Raw genomic sequence first — 10,052 nt, forward strand, 5'->3', positions numbered from 1 at the left:
ACTTCTATGTTCTCTGATGTGCCATTTTCTTTAATTTCTACAAGTGCCTCTGTGGCTCAGCACAAATAAGACTTGGTTTATGAGCTGTAAGAACCACACTGGCCCAGAGCCTTCACCCGATCTTAACACAGCTCAGAAATCTTGGCAAGAACCTCAGCTCTGGGGTGGGGCTGGTAGAGTGAAGAGTCAAGCAATTGGTTGCTTCCCTCAAGGGGCAATCAGGAGACTCAGAAAGGTATACGAGGTTTGAGCGCATAGAACCTTAAAATCGTCTCTTTCCCCATAAAGTTCACTGATGCCTGGAGATTGTCTTTACCTTCTTTGAACTCAGCTCTGACCTGTGAGAGCGCTAAGTCTGACTTGCCTTTAAACTGGGATAGGACTGCTAGCATTAGTCTAAACTCCACCCCACAGTTACATGGCAATAGCCAGGTAGACCTGACCCCCCCGCTATGAAAGGGGCTGCTGGCCCCCTCCTCCTTCTCTCTCTCTCTCTCTCTCTCTCTCTCTCTCTCTCTCTCTCTCTCTCTCTCTCTCCTCTACTACCCTCTTAACTCCCCTCTCCATACCCTAAATAAATTATATTCTATACTACGCCATCCTGTGGCTGGCTGGTCCCTTGGGGGAAGGGGTGCCTTGGCATGGGCCCGTTGACACACCCCTTCACCCACACGTCCCTGTGTAAGACTCTGGTGATTCTTAGCTTCCGGGGACCCCGAGTGAACAACGCAGAGCCGGGAATGGATGCAAAAAACAAGAGGAATTTATTGTTCCAACATGTTGGGGTTGTCCTACACCCGAAGGAGAGGTGGCGACCCCAAGCAGCCTGTGTGGTCAGTTTGTATATAGTTTTCAGAGCAGTAGCCATTAGGCACAATGCGATTGGCAGAACAGTGTGACTTTTAAACTTTAGGGAATGAGGTATAAGGACTTCTCTTGTCTGTAGGTGGCCAGTGGTCAGTCCTACAGAATGTATCTAAGTGCTCTGGGCCTCTCCCACCTAAAGGTGACTGATAGTTGGTCCCCCTCCCCTGCCCTCCCCTCCCCTTGTTCTGAGGAATGTTAATTAGCCTCTCCCTTCCAGAGGGGAGGGGTACCTAAATGCTGTTTGATCTTTCTCTTCCAGGAGGAGAGGGGTCTGGTGGAATCTTCCAAAATTCCTGAGCTAACCTCTTCAACCATACAACCATAGAATATATCTCCTTTCTCCTTTTTTTTTTTTTTAAATATAAACACATCAAGGACGAGGTGCTGCTGTGGCAGAAAGAACCCCATCTTAAGGCTCAGCACAGCAACTGATTACTCTTGAAAAGTCCACCAAGGTCCCCAATGACTCTCTAGGACACACGTCACCGAGGAGCTGCCTCTAGGGTCCATCCTGGGCTCTATCTGCTCTTGTGAGCTCTGCAGTGATGGAGGAAGAGGAGCATGCAGAATCAAGGGTCTGGACCACTTCCTCTCAGAGGCTGTTCACAGCACTGGTAGTCATAGGACTCCGCCTAACTTCAAAAGAGGAAAAGTTTATCCCCAGTGTATCTGGAAGGGCAGGGGGACCCTGCCAATGGAAGCAATGACTCTAAGAATTTTGTTTTACGTAGTGTTTACACCGAGATCATTTTAAGGATGTTACACACCTCCTTGCTCTCCTTAAATTCATATTCCACATATCTCAGTGTGCAGGCTAGCTAACAACCTCAGGAAGATTTAAATTAATTTCCACGACAGGCTCATCATTTCTAGAAGTATCCCATTGAGAAGCCCAGCATTTGGTCTTCCATAGGGAAGGCCGTGATGTGGGGGTGGGGGTTCTCTGTGGCCACCATGAATGATCAGCAGGAGGCAAGAAGGCAGTTCGGTTCAATATGATCCTGGTGATGATCATATTGGTAGCTGGTAGTGGTTCAAACTTCCAGAGTTCTTTCTTTGAGTACTTTATTGTAGGTATATTTAAGCACAGTACAAGTTAGTGAAAATTTTCCTGGTGATAAATAACTCAATCCCGTATGCATAATAAAGTTTAAGACATGACCATATCAAAACTCATTGTAAAGTACATGTGGCATCTTCTATAAAGATAGGTTCTATAGATTAACAACGTGTGGCATGAAAATAGAGTCTATAGATTGACAAGCTCACCATAAGGGTCTGGGGAAGTATGCCACTATGGTCTTGGTGACATAGACAGTTCAAAGTCACCAGGCTATTAACCCTATCCTCTCCCAGCCTTCTGGATAGAAGACAGATTAGGTTGCGCATCTCTCCCTATGAAGAGACAGGCCTGTGTGTGAGTTCACTGTGCGAACTCGGAGCGCAATGACCTCCAAGGCTCCTACAGTGAAAGCGAAAAAGGTGCTTCTAGAACAAAAAAAGGGGGAGCCTTAAAATTACAGGGACACAAATTTTCACCTATGCACACATACCTTCTCACACATAGTTCTAGGAAGATCTACTAAGATCTTTCCTGTCAAAATAAGAGCATGCTTTTAACATGCCTAGTTCCTCCTCCCCCCTCCACCCCACCCCTGCACCGCCATCGGACCCCCAGTCTGTGCTTTCCCATCGTGTTCCAATGCAGGCTCCTCAGCTCTCCCTGGGCCAGTTACTAGTCCACCGACAGGCTCCGTGCCACCCCGGCTCCCTTCTGATCCATTGCCCGCGCTGATGCCGCAGGTCTGATTTACATTCAGCCTATGCTTTTAAATATCAGACACTGTCCCTTATATTTTCTCATTATTTCCTACGTAGCCTTTGTCTCTGCCAGGACTGAGCACTTCTGGGAATGAGCCGCGCTTCCTAGATGACTGCATAGTCTCTCCCACCCTTGTTTCCTCCCTCGGCCAGCACCTGGTCCTGAACACTGTGTGCTCACAGCGCACTCAATAACTGCTTGTTGAATTGAATTTTCTAAACCATACTAATTACTCATTCAGCTCGGGTGTCTGTGTCTATGTGGAATGATGGATTTCCAGACGCCAGGACTGAGGGTCAATTCAAACCTCTTGAGGGCCTATTGGGCCCACAGTTGTGGATCACCTTCCCTGTTCCATGCTGGTAAATGCAGGGCACGGGACTGTGCTGCCCATGGTTTCTAAGCAGCTGCCCTGATTTCATGCCTCCCCTAGAAAGAGTCTTAGTGGTAGGCATGAGAATAAGCCCACCCCCCTCAATTCTGTCAACAAAAGGGCCAATGAGTGTCAAATTAATGACCCATTGACAGTCTGCAGCATCCTGTTCCTGACTTCTAGGAGGAAGTAGACCCCAAGATTTCTGAGAACACTCTAAGCAATCTCTCCACTAAGCATTTCTTTCGGACGTTTGTGTGATGACAGTGTCTCCATTATTACAAGCCTGGGACACTGGACATTTGGACTGCGACATTTAAATACTGTCCTGTTTCCTTTCTAGTTCTAAGGGCAGAGGGTGACTGCATGCAGTACAGCCACCAGCTTCACCTGGCCCCGTGTACTGGGGCTGTGCAGATACAAGTGGGAAAGAGTGATTTTGTAACAGGAGGAAACACTTGCAATGGCCAAACAAAACACTGATATCCCATTGCAGAAGTCGACAAAATGCCAGAGCTGTGAGTATGCGGATGCTGTGGGCTGGCTGGGAGTTCCAGTTGTTGGATTTCAATGATGGACTTTGAGACAGTGTGAATGCTGAAGGAGGCAAGAACGTGCCGTGGGAATCGGATGAAGAGTTGTCCTGGGCTAAGGATCTCCTCGCTGTTCCAAAGCCCTGCAAACTCGCCACAGCTTTGGGCCCTCATCGTGGCGGGGCAGCGAAGGTGCTCTTTGGGATTAACAGCCACAGACCGGGTGAGAGATGAAGTGGAAACTCGGGTGGAACCAGTAAGAAAAACGAATTAGATGGCTTTGAAACCGGGTGCCCTTCCAACAGACAAGACCGTGGAACCCAAAACTGTAAAAGGACATAGCTTTAAATATTTTAATATTACAAATCACCACACGGTCTTTCTAAGAGTGCAGGTTCATTATCGGAACAGCCCACCACTAATCCATGTAGTCTACAGAGAGCGCTAACCATTTGAGAAATTTTAGATTTTAGTAGATTTTGTCAATACAATAACTGGACTTGGAAAGAAGAGACACACTGCTATCCCTGTTTTGGGCGTTTAGAACAAATGATGAGAGAATGCTGTCTGATTCAAGATAAGCTATAGGCTGGCAAGATGGCCAGCAGCCTAAGCTATAGGCTGGCAAGATGCCTGCTGCCAAGCTTAATGACCTAAGTTTGATCCCTGGGACCCAGGTGGCAGAAGGAAAGAACTGACACCTGTAAGCTATCTTCTGATGGTCGGTCACACATGAGCCATGGTAGGCACACACACACACACACACACACACACACACACACACACTGGAATAAATAAATGTAATAAAATATTTAAATAAAACACTGGAAAATAAGGAGCTAATCATTTTTATTATTAAAAAACATTTTATTTTTTAATTATGTGTTATGTGTGGATATGCTAACGTTAATGCAGGCACCCTCAGAGATCTGAAGAGTTTAGGGTGTCCTAGAACTGGAGTTTAGGGTTGCTGTAATCTCCCCATGTCTGCTTCCCCAGCCTGAACACAGGTGCTGGGAACCTAACTCAGGTGTCTGCAGGACTGGTTAACTTCTGAGCAATCTTGGCCACCGGATAGGTCACTTTGTTTTTTTGTTTTGTTTTGTTTTGCTTTTTTCAAGACAGGGTTTCTCTGTGTAGCCCTGGCTGTCCTGGAACTCACTCTGTAGACCAGCCTGGCCTCGAACTCGGAAATCTTCCTGCCTCTGTCTCCCAAGTACTGGGATTACAGGCTCGTGCCACCACGCCCAGCTTGGTAAGTCACTTTGTAACACTGTGATTCATACTCTCCCCTCCTTGGCCATAGTGGTTTTTTTTCAGTGTTACATCTCAAAACCAAGCCCAGGAATTAGAGGGCTGGCCTGAAACTCCAACTGCTACTCTCAATCTCTGATGTAAACTGCTGTACTCATAATGAAAGCATCACTGTTTTACAGGAGACTTCATAATAATAAATGACATTCATCGGAAATGAAAGAAAACCAGGAAAATAGAATCCAATGGAGATTTTTAAATGCGATAAAATTTATTGCTAATAGAAATGTTTGCAAACTAGTAGAATATGCCAGGCATGGTGGTGCATGCATATAACCCAGCTTCTGGGAGACTGAGGCAGGAGTTCATGGTCATGCTAGGTGCCATGAGATCTCCCTCTCTTTCATTCTGGCTGTATACGTTTTATGATAAAAGTAGCAAGACAGATATTATTTTTGAAGTCTTTGGGATGGTAGGACCTTGTCTATAATACCACCAGGCACTCATTTTCTCTGTGTGTAAATAACTTCTCATAGATGTGCATAGATGTGGGGGGTATTTTCATTGGTGAGAGCACTTCCGTACTCATCTCCCCACGGTACTTCCAGAACAATCCTACAATGCAGACCACAGCCTTCTAGGGATAGCCGGCAGCCAGCTATATGCCACAGAGCCCAAGATTTGGGTAGACTCCTTCAGAGCAGAAGTCAGAGTCTGTGGATCAGGGAGGCGGCACAAGTTAAGACAGCTGTCACCAGGCTTCCTGACTTTGGAACAGAGTCAGCTTGAGGGCAGCCCTGGTGAGGAAGGAAGAGGCGTGGTCTGGGCTTTCAATATCCAACCCCAGAGGTGTTCCCTGTGAAGAAGGCAAGCCACTGGGAGGTGCCCACTGGGAACCCCACCCAAAGCTAGTTACATTGATCTGGCTTCTCTCCGTGAGGGACACATCAAAGGATAAGGCTTTATCCAAAGCTGAGGAGCTGGGCCTCTTGCCAATAAGCACGCAGGAAGATGACCAGGGTTTTCTAGAAGGCAGTAGTTCTCAACCCTTCTGGTGCCGAGACCCTTTAATACAGTTCCTCATACTGTGTTAGCCCTCAGCCAGAAAATTATTTTTGTTGCTACTTCACAACTAAATTTTGCTACTGTTATGAATTGCAATATAAATATCTGATAGGCAGGTTTTTCGATATGTAATCCCCAAAGGGGTTGAGACCTGCCCCCCTCAGGTTGAGAACCATTGAGGAAATTTTTTTGTTTTTTTGTTTTTTGTTTTTTGAGGCAGTTTTCAGACAGGGTTTCTCTGTATAGCTCTGGCTTGTCCAGGAACTCACTCTGTAGACCAAGCTGGCCTTGAACTCAGAAATCTGCCTGCCTCTGCCTCCCAAGTGCTGGGATTAAAGAGAAAATGTTTTAAGTCCTGCCTGGAGAAGGAAAGTTTGCATTTTGTGGAAGATCGGTGCAGGAGAGACAGAGCCAGCAGTGAAGCCTGGAGCCTAACCAGGCCCACACTCAGGGTGCAAAGGTCACAGAATTCCAAGGCAGTATTTCCTAGCAGCTGCTTTGATCCGTAATATCCACTAAGTTCCTGTTAGCCACAGGGAAATGTCCATCTCAAACTCGTTCTTTCTTTCTTTCTTTCTTTCTTTCTTTCTTTCTTTCTTTCTTTCTTTCTTTCTTTCCTTTCTTCTTTTTAAATTCAAATTTACTTTATTTTTAGACAACCCACATGACATTTTTTCCCTTAAAAATACAATGCCTCCACTCCAAATAAATCACTGTCAAAATAAAAACCTCGAGATGGCATCAGTCCCATTTGTCCTAAGTCCTGGTGTTGTATGAATGTAAGCAGCAGCCAATTATGGTGACATGTGAGAGATCCAATTTGTTAACATTTTTCCATCTCTAAGCCATCCTTAAAGAAAATCATGAATGGAGTCACACCACTGCATGGTAATTCAGGAGAACAACCTTACTATTTGGATTCATGTTTTCACCAACAAAAAACTAATAATTATTGAAATTAGCAAGGATGTGCTTAATTTGCTCAACAGCTCCAGTCATAAAAGGCTTTATTTACTCTTTCTGGTTTCTGTTCTTCAAGTTTGCCTTTGAGTGATTTCATGTAGTCTTTGATGTACTGTTTGTAGGCCTCTGTTGTGAAGCTGGTTTCTCGTAAGTAAGTGATGGTTCATGACAGTGTCAACATCGCTGGTGACTACTGTGCTTCCGGTACCTTCTCCCTCCGCACCTTCAGCGGAAGCATTTCCACCAATGAGCGAGTCATCAGTGGCACCCTCTGTTCTACCCACCATGGCCGATGAGGTCCCGGTAGATGATCATGGTGACGGCTGGGACAGCAGCAGCGCTAGCCGGACAGCACGAGGGGTGGGTGGGGAGTGGAGAGATGGGCAGAAGTGGGTGGAAAAGGCCTCAAATAGTTCCTTGAACAATATCACATGACCATGGAGGTAAATGGAAACTTGGATCTTATGATTGACACCAAGTTCAGGCCCGTACCTTTTCAGCTCCTGCCTCAAGCATATTTCCAATTGGTTCTGAGGCTGTTGTAAACACTAGTGCAGTGGTTCTCAACCTGGGTCACGACCCTTTTGCAGGTGGGGTACCTCTTTCACAGGGGTCACTGCATCAGATATTTACATTATGATTCACAACAGCAGCAAAGTTACAAAATAATTATATGACTGAGGGGTCACCACGACATGAGGAGCTATGTTAAAGGGGCGCAGCACTGGGAAGGTTGAGAGCCACTGCCCTAGTGGCTGCCCAGAAAGAGTTAACCAGCAAACCAGAGGAGTCCAACCTCTGGGGTGACCAGACTTGTGGTCTGCTGGCATCTGCGAACCTGAAGGCTAACTGTGTGCCCTGGAGGGACACAGAACTTTCCCTAAGCGCACATCTGTGCTCCCTTCTGCAGTTCATCTCCTTGACCGTTTGTGTGAACAGAATGTCCACATAATCTGCCCGAGTAAAACCCTTCTCCACCTTAGTTCCACACGTGTGTGTCACAGGCCAGTGCTGGAGAAGCTGCCTCTGTAGTGCCTCCGCCAGGAGAGGGGAGGGGAGGGGAGGGGAGGGGAAGGGAGGGGAGAGGAGAGGAGAGGAGAGGTGCTCAGAAGGTTGCCTGAGTCTCAAGTTTTCAGATTGAATCTAGGGTGGTGTCTCAAAACAAAAAACAAAAACAACAAACAAACAGCAAATATAATCCCAAAGGACAATTAAATAAGCATTAGGTGGCGATTTACATAATACTGACAGAGCTTTACAATTCCACAGGAGGTCAAGAGCCTACAGGGAAATGCCAGGCTTGTTTACCTCATCCTGTATCCTCTACTGTTTTTCTCCAGAGGAGCCACTTCAACTCTTTTAGATATTTCTCCTAATATTTATATTAATATCTAGCTGTATCCGCTTACATTTAATCTTCCTTTTTTCCCCTTCTTGTTTTGTTTTAAACGGGGCATCCTGTATATTTCAGGTGGCCTTAAACTCCCAATCTTGTCTCCTAAGTGTCAGAAAAGTAGGTGTGTGTCACTGGGCCAGCTTCTCAGACCTGGCTGATTTTTTTCCGAAGTAAGCATCATCTATTATTTCTGCTGTGGAAAGTGACTACGGAGCAGTCTTACAGTTTGGCCCCCAAAACACTTAGCACTTTCTTGCCACAATCCCCTCCCCCACCCCCAGTAGAGTTCTTGGTGAGATTTGTAACTGGCATTGTTATAACTACTAATTAATTACAACAGAAATGTCCTAAGGGCCAGAAAAATGGCTTAGTGGTTAAGAGCACCTGCTGTTCTTCCTGCGGACCCCGGGGTTGGGTTCTTAGCACACACATGACAACCTACGACCTCCTATAACTCCAGCTCTGAGCAATCCAAAGCCTTTTCTGGCTTCAGTGGGTACACACACACTTGTGGAATACACACACAAATACACACAACTGCACAAAAATAAAAACCAATCTTTTGAAAATGCCTTAGAGGTAAGTGTTTTAGCTTTTTATTTGTGCTGTGGCTAACTCTTGTCCCCTCAATTTGACACCTCTCAGAAAGGCAGACACACACAGAACGACACCCTTCCCTCTCCCTCCTCCCACTCCTCGGGGCTTGCTGCTCTTACTGAGGTGGCATCTGGGGTTCTCTCAGTTCTTTTGGATTCGCTGCCTCACCCTCTTGGCTCCTCCTTCCTTTGGTGAAGCACCTCCTCCCGGGGTCTCTGGGGCAATGGCACAATCGCATGTGGATGTGGCCTTGGCTGACCCTCGCACTAGAGAGAGAGCTCGTGGCTGAGTGGCTGGGTACTCAACTTGGAGTTGTTGAACACCTTCAGAGCTGAACAGTTTTTCTTCCTGTTCAGTACTCTAGCACCTAGTACTGCTAGAAGTCTATGAACTCTCTCACTTAAGTTCAACTTACTCTTTTACCCAGTTGTTTAGTTTTACAGCAGTGTGTCTTAGGGTCACCTTCTCGATGGCAAAACCGATGTCCTTTAAACTTGGGTGTTTTCTTCCTTCTTTCCTTTCTTTCAAGATTATGTTCTTAGAAATTTTAACCCAGGTATGGGGGTTCACAACAATAATTCCAGAACTAGGAAACTGAGGCAGGTTTGCAACAAGTTCCAGGCCAGTCTGAGACTCTTGTCTCAAAAAAGAAAACAAGAAAAAAAAAAGTCTTATTTAGTTTTCTCTTAACAGGCATTTCATCTGTATAATTGTCTTTTGGGGTGATTTATAAAAATGTCTTCAATTTGTCTTCTGATCTCTATGGAGTTTTTGTTGTGTGATACTTAAAAATAAATAGTACTGCTGCTTTTCTGAATCCTAGCTCTGTAGTGTGCTGGCCTTGCTGCGGCTGCGACATCTCAGGTGTATCTCCAGGTTGGTTCCTATTTAATCCCTTTACTTTTCCGTTACTAAAACTGTATTACTAAACCTGCCTTTGAGCCGGAGACTTTCCTGATTCATTCTTCCTTCCTTTTCTTTCTCCCCCTTTCTCTCCTCCTTCCATCTTCCGCCCCCCCCCCACTTTGTTTTGTTTCTTTGTTCTGGGGACTGAACTCTGCATTTCTAGCTTGCTAGGTGGTGGTGGGGGTCACCACTGAGCTGCACCCCAAGCCCCTAGTGATTCTTACTGGGATTTCTTTCCCCAGCAGAGTTTCGCTCTGTTGCCCAGGTAGGCCTCCT

The 10,052-nt window shown here is 46.0% G+C and overlaps 1 pseudogene; it reads right to left on the minus strand.

Annotated features, from left to right (window-relative positions):
* Positions 1-6,678: 6,678 nt before the first annotated feature.
* On the minus strand, positions 6,679-7,164 carry LOC127682162 (translationally-controlled tumor protein-like; annotated as a pseudogene).
* Between the last annotated feature and the right edge of the window lie 2,888 nt (positions 7,165-10,052).

The sequence above is a fragment of the Apodemus sylvaticus genome, chromosome 4 (assembly GCF_947179515.1).
Source record: "Apodemus sylvaticus chromosome 4, mApoSyl1.1, whole genome shotgun sequence".
NCBI lineage: Eukaryota > Metazoa > Chordata > Mammalia > Rodentia > Muridae > Apodemus > Apodemus sylvaticus.